The following is a 24119-nucleotide window of genomic DNA, read 5'->3' on the forward strand; positions in this document are numbered from 1 at the left end:
TGTGATTTTGTCTATATAGCTTTAATTTTGCCATTTGTCCTAGGGTTCTGACTGTCTGTGTTTTGTTTTTTTTTGTTTGTTATTTTTTTAGTACAGCTTTTAGTGCTTGTTATCATTAGAGGATTTGTTTTTTGGTTTGGTTGCTCTCTTTTTTCTTTCTCTTTAGTTTTTCTTATTACTTTTTCATTTTTAATAATTCTTTTCTATTTTAATAACTTTATTTTAAAAATTTATTTATTTATTTTCTTTCTTTCTTTCTTTTTCTCCCTTTTCTTCTGAGCCATCTGGCTGACAGGGTCTTGGTGCTCTGGCTGGGTGTCAGGCCTGAGCCTCTGAGGTGGGAGAGCTGAGTTCAGGACATTGGTCCACCAGAGAGCTCCCGGCCGCACAAATATCAAATGGCAAAAGCTCTCCCAGAGATCTCCATCTCAACGCTAAGACCCAACTCCACTCAATGACCAGCAAGCTACAGTGCTGGACACCCTATGCCAAACAACTAGCAAGACAGGAACACAAACCCACCCATTAGCAGAGAGGCTGCCCAAAATCATAATAGGGTCACACACACCCCAAAACACACCACTGGACGCAGTCCTGCCCACCAGAAAGAAAAGATCCAGCCTCATCCATAAGAACACAGGTACCAGTCCCCTCCACCAGGAAGCCTACACAACCCACTGAACCAATCTTACCCACTGGGAGCAGACACCAAAAAAAATTGGGAACTGCAAACCTGCAGCCTGCAAAATGGAGATCCCAAACACAGTAAGTTAAGCAAGATGAAAAGACAGAGAAATACACAGAAGAGGAAGGAGCAAGGTAAAAACCCACAAGACCAAACAAATGAAGAGGAAATAGGCAGTCTACCTGAAAAAGAATTCAGAGTAATGATAGTAAAGATGATCCAAAATCTTGGAAATAAAATGGAGAAAATACAAGAAACATTTAACAAGGACCTAGAAGAACTAAAGAGCAAACAAGCAATGATGAACAGCACAATAAATGAAATTAAAAATCCTCTAGAAGGAATCAATAGCAGAATAACTGAGGCAGAAGATTGGATAAGTGACCTGGAAGATAAAATAGTGGAAATAACTACCGCAGAGCAGAATAAAGAAAAAAGAATGAAAAGAATTTAGGACAATCTCAGAGACTTCTGGGACAACATTAAATGCACCAACATTCAAATTATAGGGGTCCCAGAAGAAGAAGAGAAAAAAAAAGGGACTGAGAAAATATTTGAAGAGATTATAGTTGAAAACTTCCCTAATATAGGTAAGGAAATAGTCAATCAAGTCCAGGAAGCACAGAGAGTCCCATACAGTATAAATCCAGGGAGAAACACACCAAGAAACATATTAATCAAACTATCAAAAATTAAATACAAGGAAAAAATATTAAAAGCAGCAAGGGAAAAGCAACAATTAACATACAAAGGAATCCCCATAAGGTTAACAGCTGATCTTTCAGCAGAAACTCTGCAAGCCAGAAGGGAGTGGCAGGACATATTTAAAGTGATGAAAGGGAAAAACCTACAACCAAGATTACTCTACCCAGTAAGGATGTCATTCAGATTTGACAGAGAAATTAAAACCTTTACAAATAAGCAAAAGCTAAGAGAATTCAGCACCACGAAACCAGCTCTACAACAAATGCTAAAGGAACTTCTCTAGACAGGAAACACAAGAGAAAGAAAAGATTTAAAAGAGTAAACCCAAACCAATTAAGAAAATGGGAATAGGAACATACATATCGATAATTACCTTAAATGTAAATGGATTAAATGCTCCAAACAAAAGACATAGACTGGCTGAATGGATACAAAAACAAGACCCATATATATGTTATCTACAAGAGAGCCATCTCAGACCTAGGGACATATATAGACTGAAAATGAGGGGATGGAAAAAGATATTCCATGCAAATAGAAATCAAAAGAAAGCTGGAGTAGCAATTCTCATATCAGACAAAATAGACTTTATGATAAAGACTATTACAAGAGACAAAGAAGGACACTACATAATGATCAAGGGATCAATCCAAGAAGAAGATATAACAATCGTAAATATTTATGCACCCAACATAGGAGTACCTCAATACATAAGGCAAATGCTAACAGCCATAAAAGGGGAAATTGAGAGCAACACAGTCACAGTAGGGGTCTTTAACACGCCACTTTCACCAATGGACAGATCATCCAAAATGAAAATAAATAAGGAAACACAAGCTTTAAATGATACATTAAACAAGATGGACTTAATTGATATTTATAGAACACTCCATCCAAAAACAACAGAATACACTTTCTTCTGAAGTGCTCATGGAACATTATCCAGGATAGATCATATCCTGGGTTACAAATCAAGCCTTGGTAAATTTAAGAAAATTGAAATCCTATCAAGTATCTTTTCTGACCAAAACACTATGAGACTAGATATCAATTACAGGAAAAAATCTGTAAAAAATTCAAACACATGGAGGCTAAACAATCCACTACTAAATAACCAAGAGATCACTGAAGAAATCAAAGAAAAAGTCAAATAATACCTAGAAACAAATGACATTGAAAACATGATGACCAAAAACCTATGGGATGTAGCAAAAGAAGTTCTAAGAAGGAAGTTTATAGCAATTAAATCCTACCTCAAGAAACAACAAACATTTCAAATAAACACCTAACCTTATACCTAAAGCACTTAGAGAAAGAAGAACAGAAAAACCCCAAGGTTAGCAGAAGGAAAGAAATCATAAACATCAGATCAGAAATAAATGAAGGAAATGACAGCAAAGATCAATAAAACTGAAAGGCGGTTCTTTGAGAAGATAAACAAAATTGATAAACCATTAGCCAGACTCATCAAGAGAAAACGGGAGAAGACTCAAATCAATAGATATAGAAATGAAAAAGGGGAAGTAACAACTAACACTGCAGAAATACAAAGGATCATGAGAGATTACTACAAGCAAATCTATGCCAATAAAATAGACAACCTGGAAGAAATGTACACATTCTTAGAAAAGCACAACCTTCTAAGACTGAACAGGAAGAAATAGAAAATATAAACAGACCAATCACAAGCACTGAAATTGAAAATAAAAATCTTCCAACAAACAAAAGCCCAGAACCAGATGGCTTCACAGGCGAATTCTATCAAACATTAAGAGAAGAGCTGACAATTATCCTTCACAAACTCTTCCAATATATAGCAGAGGGAGGAACACTCCCAAACTCATTTGGCAAGGCCACCATCACCCTGATACCAAAAAGCAAAGATGCCACAAAAAAAGAAAAATACAGGCCAATATCACTGATGAACATAGAAACAAAAATCCTCAACAAAATACTAGCAAACAGAATCCAACAGCACATTAAAAACATTATACAACATGATCCCAGGAATGCAAGGATTCCTCAATATATGCAAATCAATCAGTGTGATAAACCATATTAACAAATTGAAGGAGAAAAAGCATATGATCATCTCATTAGATGCAGAGAAAGCTTTTGACAAAATTCAGCAACGATTTATGATAAAAACCCTCCAGAAAGTAGGCACAGAGGGAACTTACCTCTACATAATAAAGGCCATATATGACAAACCCACAGCCAACATCATTCTCAGTGGTGAAAAACTGAAACCATTTCCACTAAGATCAGAAACAAGACAAGGTTGCCGACTCTCACCACTATTATTCAACATAGCTTTGGAAGCTTTAGCCACAGCAATCAGAGAAGAAAAAGAAATAAAAGGAATCCAAATCGGAAAAGAAGAAGTAAAGCTGTCACTGTTTGCAGATGACATGATAATATACATAGAGAACCCTAAAGATGCTTCCAAAAAACTACTAGTGCTAATCAATGAATCTGGTAAAGTAGCAACATACAACAGTATTGCATAGAAATCTCTTGCATTCCTATACACTAATGATGAAATATCTGAATTAGAAATTAAGGAAACTCTCCCATTTACCACTGCAACAAAAAGAATAAAACACCTAGGAGTAAACCTACCTAAGGAGACAAAAGACCTGTATGCAGAAAACTATAAGACACTGATGAAAGAAATTAAAGATGATACAAACAGATGGAGAGATATACCATGTTCTTAGACTGGAAGAATGAACATTGTGAAAATGACTCTACTACCCAAAGCAATCTACAGATTCAATGCAATCCCTATCAAACTACCAATGGCATTTTTCACAGAACTAGAACAAAAATTTTAACAATTTGTATGGAAATACAAAAGACCCCGAATAGTCAAAGCAATCTGGAGAAAGAAAAACAGAGATGGAGGAATCAGGCTCGTAGACTTCAGACTATACTACAAAGCTACAGTAATCAAGAAAGTATGTTGCTGACACAAAAACAGAAATATAGATCAATGGAACTGGATAGAAAGCCCAGAGATAAACCCACACACATATGGTCACCTTATCTTTGGTAAAGGAGGCAAGAATATACAGTGGAGAAAAGACAGCCTCTTCAATAAGTGATGCTGGGAAAACTGGACAGCTACATATAAAGGAATGAAATTAGAACACTCCATAACACCATACACAAAAATAAACTCCAAATGGATTAAAGACCTAAATGTAAGGCCAGACACTATAAAACTCTTAGAAGAGAACATAGAAAGAACACTCTATGACATAAATCACAGATCCTTTTTGACCCACCTCCTAGAGAAATGGAAATATAAACAAAAATAAACAAATGGGACCTAATGAAAGTTAAAATCTTTTGCACAGCAAAGGAGACCATAAATAAGAAGAAAAGACAACCCTCAGAATGGGAGAAAATATTTGCAAATGAAGCAACTGACAAAGGATTAATCTCCAAAATATACAAGCAGCTCATGCAGCTCAATATCAAGAAAACAAACAGCCCAATCCAAAAATGGGCAGAAGACCTAAATAGACATTTCTCCAAAGAAGATATACAGATTGCCAATAAACACATGAAAGGATGCTCAACATCACTAATCATAAGAGAACTGAAAATCACAACTACAATGAGGTATCACCTCACACCTGTCAGAATGGCCATCATCAAAAAATCTACAAACAATAAATGCTGGAGAGGGTGTGGAGAAAAGGGAACCCTCTTGCACTGTTGGTGGGAATGTAAATTGATACAGCCACTATGGAGAGCAGTATGGAGGTTCCTTAAAAAACTAAAAATAGAACTATCATACGACCCGGCAATCCCACTACTGGGCATATACCCTGAGAAAACCATACTTCAAAAAGAGTCATGTACCACAATATTCATTGCAGCTCTATTTACAATAGCCAGGACATGGAAGCAACCTAAGTGTCCATCGACAGATGAATGGATAAAGAAGATGTGGCACATGTATACAATGGAATATTACTCAGCCATAAAAAGAAATGAAATTGAGTTATTTGTAGCATGGTGGATGGACCTAGAGACTGTCATACAGAGTGAAGGAAGTCAGAAAGAGAAAAACAAATACTGTATGCTAACACATATATATGGAGTCTAGAAAAAGAAAGGAACAATGGATCTGAAGAACTCAGGGGTAGGACAGGAATAAAGACACAGACATAGAGAATGGACTTGAGGACACCGGGAGGGGAAAGGCTAAGCTGGGATGAAGTGAGTGAATGGCATGGACATATGTACACTACCAAATGTAAAACAGCTAGCTAGTGGGAAGCAGCCGCATAGCACAGGGAGATCAGCTCAGTGCTTTGTGACCACCTAGAGGGGTGGGTTATGGAGGTTGGGAGGGAGATGCAAGAGGGAGGAGATATGGGGTTGTATGTGTATGTATAGCTGATTCAATTTGTTATACAGCAAAAACTAACACACCATTGTAAAGCAATTATACTCCAATAAAGATGTTAAAGAAAAACAGTTTTCATTGAATGTTTTTCCAGTCACTCCAAATAAACTTAGCTGTGAATGGAAAAGATACAGCGGATTGCCCTGGCTTCGTGCGTCTCTTCTGCCCTTGTCCCAGTCTTCACTGAGTCAGAAGGAAGGCATGTGGTGTGGCCCACCTCCAAAATCATTAAACATCTCCTGTAAACTGTTGCTGTTAGAGACACATTCTGGTTTATCTTCTGAAAGCTTATTAATAAGTCAGAATCTAATCTCAGCCAGACTGTTTGATCACTTTGCTCTTGGCTTTGCCAGGCATGGGATTTTATTGGGTGGTTGGTCTGTTGGCCTGATGATTCCTGAAGGGCCATCGGTAAGCCAGCAAGTGCCAGGGGCACATCATTCAAATTCCAAAGACCTGTGACCTCCACTGACCTGCTGGTAGAGGTTTAGCCTTCTTCAAAGAGGCTCAGGTTGTTCACTAGATATAGAGACAAGAATACCCTGGGAAAATCTATGATGGAGAACCACCTTCCTTCAGAAAGTGATGGGGCTTCAGGGGGAGAGAAAAGCAAAAATCTGGTGGCTGAGCTTGTTTCAGGTCCCTGGGGACAGTCTTTTTCTGTAGAAAAGGTCATATTGAAAATTGAAGCAATTCTATGTCTCAGCAGGTCTGAAACATATTTAGAAAACATTTAAAACATGTTTCCCCCCAAAGAGGAAAAAAAATGAGATAGTAATGAATAATTGAACTTTCTCTTTCAGAGACTCAGTTCAAATCATTCTTCATCTTATTTCGTTTGTAGAGTGCTAAAGGATCCAGGTAGTGATATAGTGCCATTCTAAGTGAGTTTAAACCATTAAAAAAAAAAAAGCAAATACAATCTGTGCTACTTTATTAAAATTTTATATGTAGGGGAGAGGACTTCTTTAAGAGACTATAGCTATTAGAGACAGACCCAGTAGCCAGTAATGCATTGAACACAATATTTAATGAATACTACTGTGGTCATGGCATTCCCTGGGGATACAAAAAAAGCATCTTATTCAATTTTTTTCAATAGTTTATATGCTCATCGAGGATACGAGACATAGCACATGAAAAGTTAAATATTCTGTGTTGTCCAGTACAGTAGCCACTAGCCACATGTGTGTATTTAATTTTAAATTTAAAGAGGTTACAAAAACATAAACTAAAAAGTCAGTACCTCAGTTGAACTAGCCACATGTCAAGTGCTTGGTTGCCATATATGGCTGGTGGCTACCCTAGATATAACACAATTTCCATTATTGCAGAAAATTCTAGTAGACAGCCCCGATTTCTTCAATACAGGGTATAGGCAACACATAGGTGACATTTATAATAACTGCTTGTCAGTTGAGAATAGGGGAAAATCAATGCAGGTGGCAATGTTTAGGAAGACTTTAATAGGACCTTGAATTTATGGTTATTTTGACAAGCGTAAAGGGCAGTAGGGGATATTCAGTAGAGAAAAGAGAAAAGAATGTTTAGGGGAAGAATAGTCCATCTGGCTTAGGTCAAATTCCTGGTGTAGGCTGGGGAGGGATGAAGATGGAAAGCTGGATTGGGGTGAGAGACAGAGGGACTGGCTGGCAAGCTAAGGTGTTAGTCCTGTTTTCTAATGCCACTGAATGGCTTTGAGTAGGGTACTGACAGTCCTGGGACAGTGGCACTACCCAGAAAATAATGTTTCCTCATGTAATTTGGTACACAGATGGCTTATAGTTAATGTTAGCCTACTAATGGGAGTTCATCCTGTGCTTCACGGTTAGCTACAGAGTTGAGCCTAGTAACACCATGTGTGCATGCGTGCACAGCAGTGTGCATGAGAATGTATCTCTTGGAAAAATTTATGGGGATAGAGAAAAGCATATTTAGAGCCTTCTCATTTACCATCACTACATTTTGTTCCCACATCCCTTTTTTTCCTTTAACATTTATTAAGCTCCTATTGTGTGCTAAGCATTGTAGGCACCGAGATAAACAAGACATGAATCCTGCAAGGAGCTCACTGTCTCATACAAAAATTAGCTAATGCCATTACAGCGTGGACATGGCCGTGACACGGCTGTGCACAGAGTACTAGGGTGCCTGGGGAGGTTCACATGCAGACAAGACAGGCCTGGTATAGGCAGGTCTTTTCAGAGGGGGGGTCTTTTCCTGATCTGAATCTTGGAGGAGGAGTACAAATAAATTCAGTAGATCAAATGGGGAATGCTCCAGGCAGAGAGGGAAGATCCAGTACACAAGCAAAGAAGTACATCAGAATGTGACCACGTGGAAAGAGCTAGACCTTGTTTCCTCTTCTGTCTTTGGCACAGCACAAAGGAGGGGCTCGAAGTATATTATTTTCTATATACAAGCTTCCTCTGCTCTCCAAAATCAGAGCATTCCCATGAAACCTTTCGTAAGGCAAAATGGCGTAAAGCGAAGAAGCAAGCACCTTGGGACACATCTTGTTAATAGATGCAAAATATAAATCCAGATGAAGCACACGTGCTCCCAGACACAGTTCAAAGCCATGGTGGCTTGATGCTGAGTGTCGTTCCTGAGGAAGGAGCTTGGCGGTGCTGCAAAAGGGATGCTGGGTGATATTTTTGCTTTTCGCTTTTTTCCATAAAAGTGAAAATCCTCTGGGTTTCATTAGCGAAAACAAGAACTAATGTAGGTCTTTCGTAAAAGTGAAGTGGAACAAAGTGAACTTTAAGAAAGCGGGGGACACCTGTACAAGCTCAGACAGGTTAAGCAGCCGGTGTAGACAACACAGACTTTTGTCTATGTGACTCACGTGGCTTGGGACCTCAGTTAAGTTGTCTTCACTCTCATCACCTGGGTATGGAATATAGTAAGAGTAACGCCAAAGAGAATGATATGGGGTGCTGGATTCAAGTTTGTTTAACATGCCATAGTGCCTTTGTTCTCGTCTGTTTCTCATATAATCATGGGAATTTCTCCTGCCCGAGGAATGACATGCTAGCTTGTCACTCTTTTTCCCAGCCTCATGCCAGGCAACTTGGGATCACTTGGGGAGAATTTATGGAGAAACCTTAGCCCTTATAAATCACCCTAGGGAGAATTGATAGCTTTTTTTGTTTATTTTTCTAGTCACACAGCCCTTACTTCTTTGGCTCTGAAATGGCAGCATGCTTTTAGGAAAAAATACAAAAAAAAAAAAAAGAAATTAAAATCACAGTGTTAAACAAAAAGCTGAGCCGGTTGGCAGTGTCTAGGAACAGAGCCACTGGAATTCTCTCACTTTCTTTATGAGTCAGAGGTAGTGACAGAGGGAGTCAGTATTTTTTCTTCCTTTTAAGATATGACAAGACCTCACGAGAGGCACCATGAAGAAGCAGGAAAACTATGAGCTTTGGAGCATGACCTGGACGGGAGTCCTGGCTCTGCCACTTCCAGCTGTGTGAGCCTGGGCAAATTGCTTGACCAAATAGAGGCTCCATTTTTCTCATCTTTAAATTGGGAATGTAATTCCATCCTTGTAGGGTTGATGTAAGGAACAGAGATAATGAGAGCAGTACATTACTAGATAGTATCTATTACTATAACTAGTAATGATGAGTTTGAGTTTCTCCCTTGGATGACTGTGGGCTATTTATTTTCTTAAAGCAGAGGGTGCTATACCACACTGCCTTTGGGATACTGGCCTCCAGGCATTATCTTTGTAAAGGGAAAAGAGAAGTCCCAGAGTAGGGCCCTAAGAGATATAGTCAATTTGGTGGGGGCAGGAGGTCTGAGTGTCACAGGTAAACAAATAATATCCGATGTAGCAAGATATACTAGAATATCAGTGTGTTCCTATTCCAGGAATTAGCTCCCTTTTGATGGTGAAAAAGTAAATGCTCAAGAAAGATGTTTGGTTAATGATCTTGGTTAATTAGTGGTGGTTATGATGAAACAGAATTATCAGCTCAGAGATTGTTGAGCTAATTCATGAAATTATCTGGGCTTCTTGTTTACTGACTTATTGCTCATTCTTGGCCACTTCTCTATTTGTAACAATATCCAGACACAGGGAAAGATGAGGGAAGGAAGAGATCATTTCAATCTATCCAATATTCTCCCTCCCTCCTTTCTTCCCTCCCTCCCTTCCTTCCTTTATATTTCTTTCTTCCTATCACTCCCCACCCCCCTTTTTCTCTCTCACCTATTGTATGTAACGAACAAATTATTCTGACATTTCTGCAGTTATTATTATAAAGAACTGAGCCATGGGACCAAGACATAGTCATCTGTTTCTTTTGTTCCCTTTTCCGTTGGGTTTGGAAATCACACTGGGATTGTTTCTTATTTTATGGTTTGACATAGCACATAATATATACTGACACTCCATGTGTATTACATATTAACTAGCAACACTGAAAATACCATGTCCCAGTAGATATTGAAATAATGAAATAGGACAGTGATTCCTAAGCTGTTCCCAAGCCGTACCATAGAATACCAGGAAGATGCTCTCAAGTTGGGAAGATTTGTCATCAAACAAGTTGAGGGCACACTATTTACTGTAACGTTTTTGAAGAATGAAAATATACAGAGCATATTAAGCTCTTTGTGAAATCTTGCAGTGAATAAAATTGGTCATATTATTTCATTGAGTATTTCTAAAATTTATTTGGCCACAGAACCTTTTTCTGCATAAATGCTTTACTATCCCAGGTATTACTGTTTTTGAAACACACTTTGGAGAATGTTGAAGCAGTGACATTCAGAGATTTTATACAATGTAACCGTCATTATTAAAAATATCTTTCTCCAGTTAAAATAGAATTTTAAAATCACAAAACCTTTTTTTCTATATGAGGAATTATCTGTTGACTGGTGTCAAATATGGATAGGGGAACATATAGGCCTCTGGAGACTCTTTAAGTCATAGTTTAATTACTGTTTCTTTTCCTTTTTCTACTTACCCTTGACCTTATCTGGCCCCTTGAGACATGCAGAATTGTTCTTGGTACTCTAAGAAATAAAAATGCCCTTGGTACATCTTGGCGAGTTGCCTGCTTATTTGGAATTGTATTCCCTTTCGACTTGGTTCTGAATAAATACCAAGAGCCCTCTCCAGGTATCGTGAGTACAATCCGTTTACTATGTGTGTATGCGTAAGCAGCACCATTCTGTAAAATACTTGGCAAGACCTCTAGTGTCTCTAAATGGTAAAGAGTGGTTATTTGAGAATGGTTCTTCTATTTAAGATAAATAAATTAAGGCACACAGATGATCAAGGCCTCAGAATGAGGCAAGGTGTTCTGGGAATTAAAACACTGAAGATTTTCTGAAACGGGATTCTCAGGCCACACGCATACGAACTTCACAGCTTCATTTCTATTGAGATCAGTAATAGTCTTAGAGAGAGGACTGCTCTGTTTTCCTGTGAATGTCATAATTTTTACAAAGCAAGCGGCCCTTCCCTGGTATGCCAAGGATTTTTTTTAATGGTCCTAATTGATCTCTATCCTCCAGAGCGTTCTGAATTCACACAATTGTCTCAAGTCTTAACAAGCCATCCCCACACCACTGCGCAATGGAACTGTTCAACTGAAGGGTATTCACTTCGGCCTAGGCAACGCTCTGGCTGCTCCTGGAGAGACCAGGATCCTGGAGTGCAGGTTCTGGGCCATCTCGATTGGAGAAGCCTGTCTGGCCCATTTCCGCCTCCATCTTTCTTGCATTTCCCTTCCCCTGTCCTGGTGACCAGGGGCTGGTCCTGGCAGGACACTGGGGCTTCCCTTTGGAACCCATGAGATCTTCTCGGCTCTCTGCTCTCTCTGCACTTGTCTCTCACTGACTCCCAGCTGCTGTGGTTTATTTATTACTGAACTGAGCATTTAGTCTTGGCTGGTGGTGGCCTTGGAAGGAAAGTTTTCTAAGATTGCCTTGGTTTTCTTTCAACTAGACTTCTACAAGCCTGGACATTTCTGGCATTGCTGAAATGCAGGTGATTTATTTGTAGAGGCTTAAATTGGGATTTTTTTTTTTTTTAAAGAAAACCAACAATGTGATATACTCCTGTGGTACATTTTAGCCACTGGTTGAAAAGGACACCTTGTTCTGCCTTTTATCAGAAAAATGCAAATCTAAAGGCTCCCTCTGGGAACAAGTCAGTTTTCTATCCTGAGACACTCAACCCCCTGGCTCCCTCTACTGGTCATAACCTCCCTCCCCACTCATTTGAACAGCAGGGGACTGGAATCAACTGGGAGCTAGGTGGGGAACTAGACAAGATGTTAGACTAGGGGTTGTGACTCCAATAGCATATTTTTACTGCAGATCCCTTTTCTTCCCTCATTGTTCCAACCTCAACAGTCTTGGCCGCCTCAGCCACAAATTCTTAGCCCTACCTAGCGTCTCCCTTCAGGTAGTCCTTGGCATTACCTTGTGTCTGCCCTTTAACAAGAGGCCACTTGTTTGCATTTATAGCACTGATGAACACCATGACCTTTGGACTTTAAGACAGGACAATTGTTAAGTACAGATCTTTAAGGAAATATAATAATGTGCAGCCATCACTTTGAATTTATGGACCAAATTTAGATTTATCTTTAGCGTGCACGTGGCATGATAGAGGAACACAGTAAATGGGATGAGAGCTGACAAAACATCTCCCAGCTGTCCTGGACAACGCCCTTCAACCAGCTCTGAAAGTTTGCTGTCCTCCTGTTGAACTGAGGACAGCTGTGGCTTAGCCACTCTGCTACTGGGTAGTGAAATATCTGCATAAACAAGCCATAGTTGCCCTAATACATGAAACCTTAATGATGGCCCAGAATTTCTATTTTATCTCGCTAACAGAGAGGACTGGAGAAGCTCCCCAACAGGCTGATACCTTTTATTTCCTGGAGAAGCCAACAGCTGACACCCGCACCCAGGCCTATTCAGTTAGAGTTGGAAAAGTAGTACATGAAGTGACTAGTTGTCTTTAACCTCAGCACATCAAATGATGCCAACGGCTAAACATCCTGAGATGTAAACACATCAAGAGAGCTTAAGAAAGACAGTCTTCAAGAAAGACTTACTTAAAACTATGTTTTCACAAGGATGCTTAGTCATAGACCATGTAAATTTTAACACACAATAAGTCAATTTCAGAAACACAGTGACTGTTTCAAAGATACGCAATTGTCAGGCATGCTTCACAGGAAAGTGAACAAGCAACTGGGGTAACATCTGTCCACAGGGTAACTTCTTTCTAGAAAACATCCAAGAATATTCTTTTCTACCTTTATCCTTTTCCACATTGCGGTAACTTTATGTATTCCTAAAAATTGTATTGCTATCTTAGCAGAGAACATTTTGATGACATGACATCCATGGAGTTAGTACTCTGGGTCAGAGTCAGGTCTACAATGAGGTCTCTTTTCTTTCTTAACTGGAAGTCCAGTTAAGGGTTAAGAAGAGTTTTAATAGATGTAAAGCATATAAAGCTTTCACCAATGTGAGGCAGTCCTTGAATGGTGTTACACCGAAAGAAGCCTGCCCCAAAGAGGATTTCACCTTCCAAAACTTTGAGTAGGTCTTAGCTCAGATGATCGTATTAAAAGTCTCTTTTCTAGCACCTCAAAACTCTCCAGAGTTTCTCCCTCTTCTGTTTCAGAGGAATGGACCCTCTTAACTGCACTATCCTCTCTCTATACTCTTGGCCCCTTGATGACCCCTCCCCTGTGTCATAACACTTCTCATGCCTACACCCCTCAACCAGTATGTCCCTCAAAGTTTCCTCTGATGGTCCATTATGCATATCTTGCCCTTTCTCTCATTAAAGACCTGGGGAGATGCTAGGTGGCTATATTGGCAACACACTGTCATTGTGGTAGGAGAGGAGGAAGGTTATTCTGTAAATCATCACATAAAAATAATACATTATTTCTGCCACATAGAAATTGGAACTCGATCTTAAGCCTGCTGCAAAAATTAGTACTATTTCTAGAACTCGGGCAAATGTAAGGACTAGTGAAAACACTGCAGGCAGGGAAAGGGCTTAGCCATTGATAAGGCTAAATGAACTCTCCTACATTTCCTAAAGCACAAAGGAATCTTAAATTTGATATACTTGAGATTTGAGTCTCTCTAAGTCCCTATAGACTCATAAGGATTTTTATGGAAGGAGTTAAGAAATATGGATATTTTATACTTAGGCTTTTTGGTTTTTTTTTTTCATTCATTCACCCACTCAACACAGATTTACCAAGCAGTTATTATGTATCAGACCCTGGAATGAAGAAAAACACACAAGGTCCCTGTGATGGTGACAATGATTTCACTCTTCACAAGGGGCTGTATCAGTGTTTCCAAATATTCTGCAGAGGTATAGTTGCAGCCCCAAACCTCTACCAGGTTATGGTTTCTGAGAATCCTATATTTTATGTTCCAACAGAATTCTCGGCATAGTTAGAAACATCTTAGATACACACTATACGGGGAAGACACATTATAGTTATTCCAGATAGAGTGCTGATCAGAGAGTTTGGCTGTATGAACTCCAGCCCTGCTTCTCCTACACACATCTGGGTGATCTTAGGCAAGACATCAGCCTCTCTGACATTTCTCATCTGTAAAATTAACTTTAGTTAAAATTAGCTCTGAGGATCCTTCCAGCATTTATACTGTGTGATTCCCTAAATAAATTTTTAAACCCCAAGAAGTTAGAATAGGGCCTAGATAAATAAAATGCTTAGAAACTTCATTTCAGTTTGGAGGCATGTAGCAAGTTTAAATTACCTCTCTTCTAGGTATATGAATTATGGTTTAGAAAAATGTAAAGCCTTTTTATTTGTTGGAGTGAAAATTTACATCCTGTTTAAGAGAAGTATGAGACTTTTGATAATGAGAAATGACACAACTATGAGTGGTACTCCAGAAACTTGATCTATAAGCATTGAAAAGAGATTTCTTCCACTGAAAGAAAAAAAGGAGGTAGCACAGAGGGGCATGACCACATCTGCAAACCCTGTGCTGAAGGAGAGAAGGACAGCTTTTGTTTTCCAGGAAGGGCAATAGAAGTGAGCCCAAAATTAATAGAGGAGATTGAAAGTGGACCATCTGTGTGTTTTAATGTTTTACATAGTCAGCTATGGGTGTCCTGAGGTGCTTTTGCTTTTTGTTACATTGAGAAGTTAGAATTCATTATTATTTTAGCTGATTACTCTATGATCAGTTCTTGGGAACATTTTTGTTTCATTCACTTCAGTCTGATTCCATGCAGTTCCAACTGCTTTGTGTATTTGTGTTCATAGGGCCCCCAGATCATAGACATTCCGACCTTGTGTGTGACCCTCTTTAGCCCTCTTGCTGCAAATCCATTTGCTTGAGGATAGACTGTTAAGAACCTCCTTCCTTAAACAGCAAACATAGTTACCAAAGTGATAGTGGAATGTCTAATTAGTGGCTTCTCTCTTGGTGCTGAAATGTGGTTAATATTCTTTCCCAGTTTTCACTCCTTGGGTCTCTGCAAAGGGGAAGTCTAGCAGAGCTCTAATTTGGTACTGTGGGGCATAAACTGATGTCAATGACTGCCAGGTCATTGGAAGATCTTTTTCATTATATCCTTAGCATTTTGTAACAACCTGTAATCTGGCCCTTTTTTTTTTTTTTTCAATTTAAATTTCTAGATGCTTTGGGTAGTAAGGGGTTCTTTTTACACAATGTTAAAATGAAAGATTCTCTAAATTCCATAGGGTGTTCATTCTTCTCTTAACTTCCCCTCTCTCTCTCTGTCTCTTTTTTTTTTTTTTCTTTTCACTCAACAGCTAGAACAATGAAACTCTCAGAAGAGTGCACTCTAGTCTGGAGATCTATACCTTCTTTGAATTATGCATATGTACGTTTATGGGGCCCTGGTGGAAGAGAAGAAAGCCAAGGCCTGAAGAAAGACCTGATTTTCAGAGGGATACTTGGAGTACCAGAGGTTGGGAAATACGGCTGCATCTCAATAGCGCTGCAAGTTGCCATATCAAAGTGGAAGACCATGGATAGGAAGGAGTAAACTGCTGCCTGTAACTTCTAACTTGTGTGTAGTTACTGAACATGAGGCCCTTTGGGAGAGTTAGGGGTGGATTTGTTGATGTGAACCACCCATTAGTTAAAAATATGTTCTGAGGTTTTTATATTCATAATGTAGCTTTTAAAATTATAACTGGCAAAGTTCTATGGGTTTTCTGCATTTTGTTTTGTTTTGTTTTGTTTTTTGCGGTACGCGGGCCTCTCACTGTTGTGGCCTCTCCCGTTGCAGAGCACAGGCTCCGGACGCGCAGGCTCAGTGGCCATGGCTCACAGGCCCAGCCGCTCCGCGGCATGTGGGATCTTCCCGGACCGGGGCACGAACCCATGTCCCCTGCAACGGCAGGCGGACTCCCAACCACTGCGCCACTAGGGAAGCTCCATTTCTGTGGGTTTTAATGTGGGGCAGACCTGAAATCATTTTGGTCTTTAGAACCGAGCTGTTCTCTTCTGTTAGAGAAGGACATAGTAGAGATGGATCTTAACTTATTACTGGAAATACTCTCACTGATTTAAGGAAAAAAAACAAAAGCAGATACGGATTTTTGCTCTTCAGTGTCTCCCCATATTCCACATAAATAAGAGCAAACAGCAGCTGCATTTGTAACAGAGATTCTGATCTTTCTCTTCTGGGGTACTTCCTAGGAGTGATTCCGCCCAGCTTCTCTCTCAATTCTCTGCTCACCCCCATCCTCCCCTCCTTGATATTTGTTTCACAAATGGAATTAAGGTGGGGTATACTTTCTGATCATTGAAAGAATATTGTTTTATAATTTTGGGAATAGCAGAAGATCTGAAATGTGTGTCTCCCTAAGTGTAGCAGGCCCTCAACATCAACAGAGCGCTCTCCCCGTGTCTCTAGTGAAACAGGCAGCTGCTTATCTTTTCTTTTATGAGAAACATTAAAAGAGTCACTCAAAGCCTGCTGGAATGGTACTGGGTAGGTATGGCCATGAAGCCAATCCGGGGGCAGCTATATAATGGCATAGATGAGACTCATGCCTCCACATCCTGTGCAAAGGGAGAGACATTGGGGTAACTCCATGAAACCCCACCACTGATTTTTCTATACATTTAAGAAGGAAAGTGTGGAGAAAGCATCACTTTGAGTGTCTGGTAAAGACCCCTGGGAAAGTTAGATCATAAGCAGCCTAGAATGATCTCACCCAGTTATTTAGGGTGTTGAATGTGATGGCACATGGGGAAGGCAGTTACGGTTAAATGGTTCATAGCCGGTAGAGTGGATTAACTGCCAGGAAAAGCAGAAGCAAACCGTGGGAGAACACTTTTCATCCCCAAATTTAGGAATAACAGGGAGCTCTTTTACACTAGCAGCACTTTTTTTTTCCTCCCAGAAAAGATAGCTTTCCTCAAGGGGATCTGGTGAATGAAGCAGTGTGTTTTCACCCTTGTGATGATGGGTGTGAGTCCGGCACTAACATAAAAGAGGAATTAGCTTGGACATACCACATACTTGGTTTGGCCTGGTCCCATACCTGTGCTCTTGTCATGGTTGATTACCCACTTACTGCAAATATGAAGCAAGCAGTCTGCACTGTGGCTCAAGATAAAAGGTATTTTAATATGCTCAGGTCACATATTATCATGGCCAATAGTAATTTTATATCATTTTCTTAAAGGAAACCGCACTCCTAGCAATAATTTTTTTCCAATGAAGCAAAATTTCACATGACAGAAAGTTTTACATATGACTCTTTCATTTGAATAATAGCATTGAATCCTCTCTGTGCCAAATAGGCATTTAAAATACCTTTATTATTTCTTTTGATATGCAAACAACAAGGAGGAAAGGTTTGGAAGACCCTCAGTTAGACTTCTAATGATTCTATTTTCTTTAATAGTGAAGAATTTTTTACATCTTTGGAGTTTTCCCCTTTCAAGTGAAACAATATAAGCAAACCAAAAAAAAAAAAAAAAGTAAAACTTTTCCTCTCTTACTTTAAGAACCTTGAGGACTGAAATAGTGGTTTGGTTTCCTGACTGCCAGCTTTGGTTTGCTGTCTCTAAGCAGCCTTTTGCAATTCCCCAGAGGAAATATTTGAAGAGGGTTTTTCTCCCACATGAAAGAGTTTCATCCCACACAGCCCACAGATTCTGAAGGCAGACTTCATGGACCAAGTGTCTGGTTTTCCAGAAGTAGCTGCGGAAGACGTTTTTCCTTTCACAGGTGCACAACACTCATTCTCAGACTTCAGAAATCAGAAGGTAAAGACTGAAGTCTTTAAAAATTAGAGTAGCTTAAAGATGATACCTCTGCAAGAATCGGGTGCCAATCAGGTCAATTTTTACTAGATGAGGGAAAAGAGGGTGACAAGCAGGGATCAAACTTCCAAAGGCTTCTTAGCTAATCATTCTTTACAACCCTCTGGTGTAAACAGAGGTATTGGATAATCTGGCCTGTATTCTTCTCTGACTGTGAAACACATTGAAACGCTTTATGTTCAGGTGTGTGTATAGAAATTCATGAAGTTCTTTTATACACTTTCTTATTCCAACACAATTCTCATTTTAGGACGTCTTGAAAAGATAGCTATGCGCTCTCACACTGTGCCCCAGCTTGTCAATTTGGATTTGTTCTTTCCTATCTAACAGCCACCTGATTACCGTCTCTGTGCAAAGGGCACCCATTCGCATCATTTTTTCCAAGCACTTAAACCTGGAAAGATATTTTTTTAAAGGACTCACAGAAGCTGTCTTGGGGGTTTGGAAAACATTGCAAAATTGTTAGCAGACCTTTGACTGTGCTATTTTTAGGAAACTCATTGTGTTCTTTTAAAGTACATTTTTGACAATGGGACAAAGTTTTCCTTGCCCCACTGATATGTGAAATATTTACAATGAAAAACGGTCAGGAAAGCACCCCAACAGATACACTTTAACCTCCGCAACAGCCGGCAAAAGGGGAAAAGTGATTTAGAAGGAGAAAAGGTTTTTGCAATATTTATGCTGCTGTTTCTGCCCCAAATGAACTTTTATTCTACCGTTCAAACAGAAGTTTGTTTTCAAACCAGTTGCTGGTTTAAAGGAGCAGCTGATCTGGAATCCGTAAGAATCAGCTCTACCCAAACAGTAAGCATGTTGACCAGAGGAAATTTATTCCCCCCGAAGCAACCCCTAGTAGGTCAGATGCCTGCAGAAGTGTTATCTTACCTTGAGCACGTAAGATCCAGAAGAGAGGCCGGGGGCTCCCACAGGAGAGGACCGGGAAAGTGCTCTGATCCGCTGCTGGTAACATGCACTTGGCTTTTATGCGCAGGTGGGAGGAGCTGCCCCTCACAGTAGGTGGGCAGAGAAGGAGCGGCGGGCGAGCAGCCCCGGGGGGAGCTGGACACTCTTCTCTGGGGAGGGGCGGGGAGGGCAGAGCAAAGAGCCCGAAAGAGGGAGGAGAGACGGGGAGGGAGGGAGAGAGGGGGGGTGCAGGAGTGGAGGAAGCAGTGGAAACGGGAGAGGGAGGGAGAAAGAGAAAGAGAGAGAGAGAGGGAGATAGAGACACAGAGAGAGACAGAGAGAGAAGACGAAGAGAAATAGATATAGACAAAGAGATGTAGCCCACAGACAGGGAGAGGGTTGGGGAGAAAATGAATAGGAGACAGAGACAGTCAAACAAGCAATATATAGAAGGAAAGGGGAAATGGATTATTTTCCATTTTGTATGACTTTTTTTTTTTTTTTTTTTTTTTTTTTGGCGGTACGCAGTCCTCTCACTGTTGTGGCCTCTCCCGCTGCGGAGCACAGGCTCCGGACGCGCAGGCTCAGCGGCCATGGCTCACGGGCCCAGCCGCTCCGCGGCATGTGGGATCCTCCCGGACCGGGGCACGAACCCGTGTTCCCTGCATTGGCAGGCGGACTCTCAACCACTGCGCCACCAGGGAAGCCCCTGTATGACATTTTTGATGATGGTGGGGGGCGGGAGTCGTGGGTGATCGTGATAACAAAAGGTGTTTTCTGCGAATTTGAAAAGCTAAATAACGGTTCAGGGCTACTGAAGAGTTCATAGGCGAGGGAAAGGCGGGGAAGCTGGCCGTCGGAGTGGCACATCCCAGGCGCTGGGGGACGCAGAGCAGGCGGAGCGCGGGGCAGAGGTCTCCCCCGCCGGCCGCGATCCCACTGCCCGCTGCGCCCCGAAGCCCCTGTCTCCCACCGGCCGCTGGTAAAACCCGGCCCTTCACTCAACACTCCTGGCTGTGCTTTTTGACAAGCAAGTTCTCCTGGTGCTGCCGGTAGTGAGCAGCATCCAGAGGCCCCTCTTGAGACTTCTCTGCAGCATTAAGGCAAATCCAGCAAAGGTTGGAAAGGATCAGCGGAGATTGGCGTTTGGAGAAAGGAACCTCAAAACCAGCCCGGTCCTCCAACATCTGCTTATGTAACAGGATTTCAGGGCTCTCTGCCCTCTGGTTATTTTCGGTATTTCAAAAACTTTCATTCCTAGCAATTGGAAAGCGTCTTGGTGCCATAGCTCTCTCTTTGTGTGTCTTAAACATTAAGAGAGGATTCAACCAACAAGAGGCTGAAGGATCAGGCTGAAATTCTTAAGAAATACATTCAGAGAAAGAAAAACAAACTCCTTTAGCTGCTGAGTGGTGACTCACTTCCTAGTCCAAGCTTGATTTTTGCCACCAAAGGACTTAAGGCATTTTAAAAGAGAGAACCTGAGGGATGAGAACCCTCAGAGAACCTGAGAACCCTAGGGGATGAGGGACACTGACGGGGGGGGGGGGGGGGGGGGCGCGGGGAGGGACCGGGAGATGGATGGGTGGGGCTGAAAAGAATAAGGGAAATAACTTTTACTGAAAGTATTGATACATAACTATACAATATGTATAGCTATATATATGCATATATAAAACTTGATTCAGTGTTCACCACAACCTTACGAGGTTAGGTATGATTCATATTGTGTAGATTTTTTTTTCTCGTTTTTTAAGAAAGGAATTTCAAAGGGTTAAGCAATTAGCTCAGGCTAACAAGAGGGGGAGCCACAGCTGGTGATCTTGCAAAGCATCTGCACTCTGCGCATCAGACCACCGTATAGAACACCTAGCCCGGTCACAGGTTAGGTCCTGATGTCTTTGTGTGTGTGGAGAGGGGGTTTGGGGGGACGGGGTGTTACCAGACTCCAAGAGAAGGAAAAATGATGGCCAAGAGCAGGATTTGTTGAACTGGGTACTATTGACATCTTGGGCCAGATCATTCTTTCTTGTGAGAATCTTTCCTGTGCATTGTAGGATGTTGAGCAGCTTATCTGGCCTCTGCCCACCAGATGCCAGTAGCACCCTTCTCCCTGAGTTATGAAAATTGAAAATGTCCCTACACTTAGCCAAATTGGGGGGGGCAGGGGGCAAAAGTACCCTCCTCCCTTTAAGAACCATTGGTTTTAAAAGGTCCACAACTATGTAAAAGGATTTTAAAGAAATCCATTAAGAAAATACCCCAAAGTGGCATTTGGATAATAGTAATATTAGCTGCCATATGTGTTAAGGTTACACTGGACATAGTTTTTACATATTCATATTTCCATCTGTCTGCCTCTAGACTTCAAAATCTCAATTGCTTTCTTTGTAACTAAGCTTACTCTCAATTGGTTACACCTGGGAGTCGTAGACTCCCATGTGCCCAGGGTATGAAGGAGGATTAGTGACGTATGAGATGAAAATTTTAAGTTCTTTGTCATAAACACAAATTTGATGTTAGAACAGTTATTCGAATGTTACTCATGATGTTTCATGACATTAATTATTTGCCTTAATAGGTATAATTTTTCATCTCTAGACCCTCTTCAGAAATAGTATGTTGTGTTTTGAGAACATGGCTAAATCCACTGAAAGAAGTCTATGATATGAACAACCCTTGTAACTGGACCTAGAAATAAAACTGCATTGACTCTTCTGGGGCTGACCCCTGAAACCAAATGGGATTTTACAGGGAAGGTACCACTTCTGGAACTTTATAATTTAGCAAAGAAATGTTTTCTGGGCAAACTAAATAGGACCCAGTTAGAGGCACGTCTGAGTGATAAACGTATTAGTAGATAGCCTCATCAGGTTATAGCAAATCATCTTTTCAGTTCTGATTTAATGCCTCCAAACATTCCAGTTCCATCACATAGTTGTGAAAAAAAGAAACAGAGAAGGCAAGAAAAGCACGTTCAAAGGGAAGGCAATTGATGGCTGTATTTTCTTTTCCTTTTTCCTCCACCACTTCCTCCTTTCAAACCTGAATGTCCATCCACGGTAACAAAAGAGCTCCTTTCATTTTGTTTGGATGGTGCTAAAGATTAGTTTGTTTCTCCAGTTCACACTTGCCTGAATCTGATTCAGTAGCAGATCTGGACAACAAGTCAGGAATCCAGGAATGTGATCTCTTTGCTGACTCTTAGAGTGCCCTTCTAGAATCTCTTGAAAGTGACTTAGGTTTGAAATGACCTAGTTTGGTCTTTTGTAGAAAGAAAGGAATCCAATGACAACATATTAGATGGCTCTGAAGTTTCCATTGTGTGAATATAATAACAACTACAGATGATTACCTTATTTTAAAGGGCTTTGAAAATGGAAGCTTTTTTTTTTCTTATTTAGAATTATTCAATTAACAAATATTTATTAAGAATGGATACAGGCAGTGTGGGGTGTTCAAAGCAGAGGAAAACAAGTATGTAGATTTACTCTCATGGAAGAAAAAAAAGCATGAAATTCCTGAGAGTTGGGTAGCAAAGAGACTTCAGGGAGGAGCTGGCATTTGAGCTAACTGTGGAAAGTAACATTGGGATAGATGAGTGATGAATAGTACAACAAGGGAGGAAATGTATACAACTAGGGAAGGCACAGGAATATTTGGGCGATGGTGAATGGCCGGCATGACTTAAGTGAAGGGTCTGTGTAGTAGAACAATGAAGCTAAGCAGCAGGAAAGGAGAGATGGAGTCAGCCCGGGGAAGGCATTAAATGTCACCTCGTAGTCTGAACTGTATACTGTAGGCAATGAGGAGTCATTGAAGACTTTTGAGCAGTAGAATGGCATGATGGAAATGGCATATTATTAAGAATTTACTTTTCTTTGAATAGGCTCTTTATAGTAGCTTTGCATTTAAATGCTTGCCAGTATGTCCAGGGCCATTAGCATACTTAGGAACAGAGAAAACAGAGCGTCTGTGTCCTGCAGACTTGGAAGTCTGGGTGAGGTGGCAGAAGCAATGGTGGTTCTCACCCAGAGTGTCCCTACGGTGTCCTGGGTGACTGTAAGAAGATGGGAAGGCAGAATTCTCCCAGGGTGTGGCCAGGATGATAGATGGGATTAATGTGAAGGGTGGAGCTGCTCTGTGTGTCAGAGGAACCAGTCTTTTCTTCACCTGTTGTAGCTTTAATGTTGTCAAAAAGTATCAGTCCCGAGATAATAGGTCTGATGTAGAGATCCTTGCGTTTTCAATGTTCCTGGATTAGGAAACAGTGGACCCTGGCATTAAAAACTATACCATCACATCTATGGGGTTTTTTTAATACTTTGAATTATTTCCTGTGTGTTACCCTTGGCAAATTTCAAAGTCCAATTTTTCCTGCCACTCCTGAGGGCATCAAAATGCAAATGAACATGGCTTTGGGGCTAAACAAAAATCACTGATGATTTGAAGTTCGATGTACAGAAATGTATTCACCATCTATCAAATGACCCACCAGTCAGCAGCCTAAGCTTCTGCTAAGTATCACCAAATATGATCTTGGACCGCAAGGCACTTACAATTGCCAGCTCTCCTAGGACATTTAAAGTAGGGTTTTATTTACAAAAATTGAAAAGGCTCAGAGCACAGAAGAAAGGCACACCTCTCTTGCATTCCAAAGGAACTTTGGATTCTGTGAGTCACTGTTTCCCTGTTGGCCCAGATGGTGGAGAGCTGACTGACTCCGGTGATCCCACAGATGACTGCCTCACAGCTCCCGCTGGCTTTATAAAGAGCACTGGACACAGAGTCAGGAAATATGGGGTTTAGTCCCAGCTGGGTCACTAATGACCCATGAAAACTTGGGGCAGATGTTTTATCCTTTTTGGATTCAGGGTCTGTATGTAAAATAAGGAGGCTTAACTAGGCATTCTCTAAAGTTCTTTTCACCTTTTAGATGCCTGCTCTGTACTAGTTGGTAGATGCTTCTCTTACTCAACATGCCCATGAAGCCAACCTGATATTCAGTGATACACGTGCTCAATTTTAGGCACAGGAGTAAGAACTCAT

At 40.7% G+C, this 24119-nt stretch overlaps 1 protein-coding gene across 3 annotated transcripts in view; it reads right to left on the bottom strand.

Annotated features, from left to right (window-relative positions):
- COL8A1 (collagen type VIII alpha 1 chain) overlaps positions 1-19424 on the bottom strand; it is a 162921-nt gene extending 143497 nt beyond the window's left edge. For all 3 annotated transcript variants that reach the window (XM_019923309.3, XM_073804339.1, XM_073804340.1), the window contains exon 1: positions 19053-19424. The gene's annotated coding sequence lies outside the window, so the exon portion shown is untranslated. The remainder of the gene's footprint in view (positions 1-19052) is intronic.
- Positions 19425-24119: the final 4695 nt, after the last annotated feature.

This window comes from Tursiops truncatus, chromosome 4 (assembly GCF_011762595.2).
Source record: "Tursiops truncatus isolate mTurTru1 chromosome 4, mTurTru1.mat.Y, whole genome shotgun sequence".
Taxonomy (NCBI): Eukaryota; Metazoa; Chordata; class Mammalia; order Artiodactyla; family Delphinidae; genus Tursiops; species Tursiops truncatus.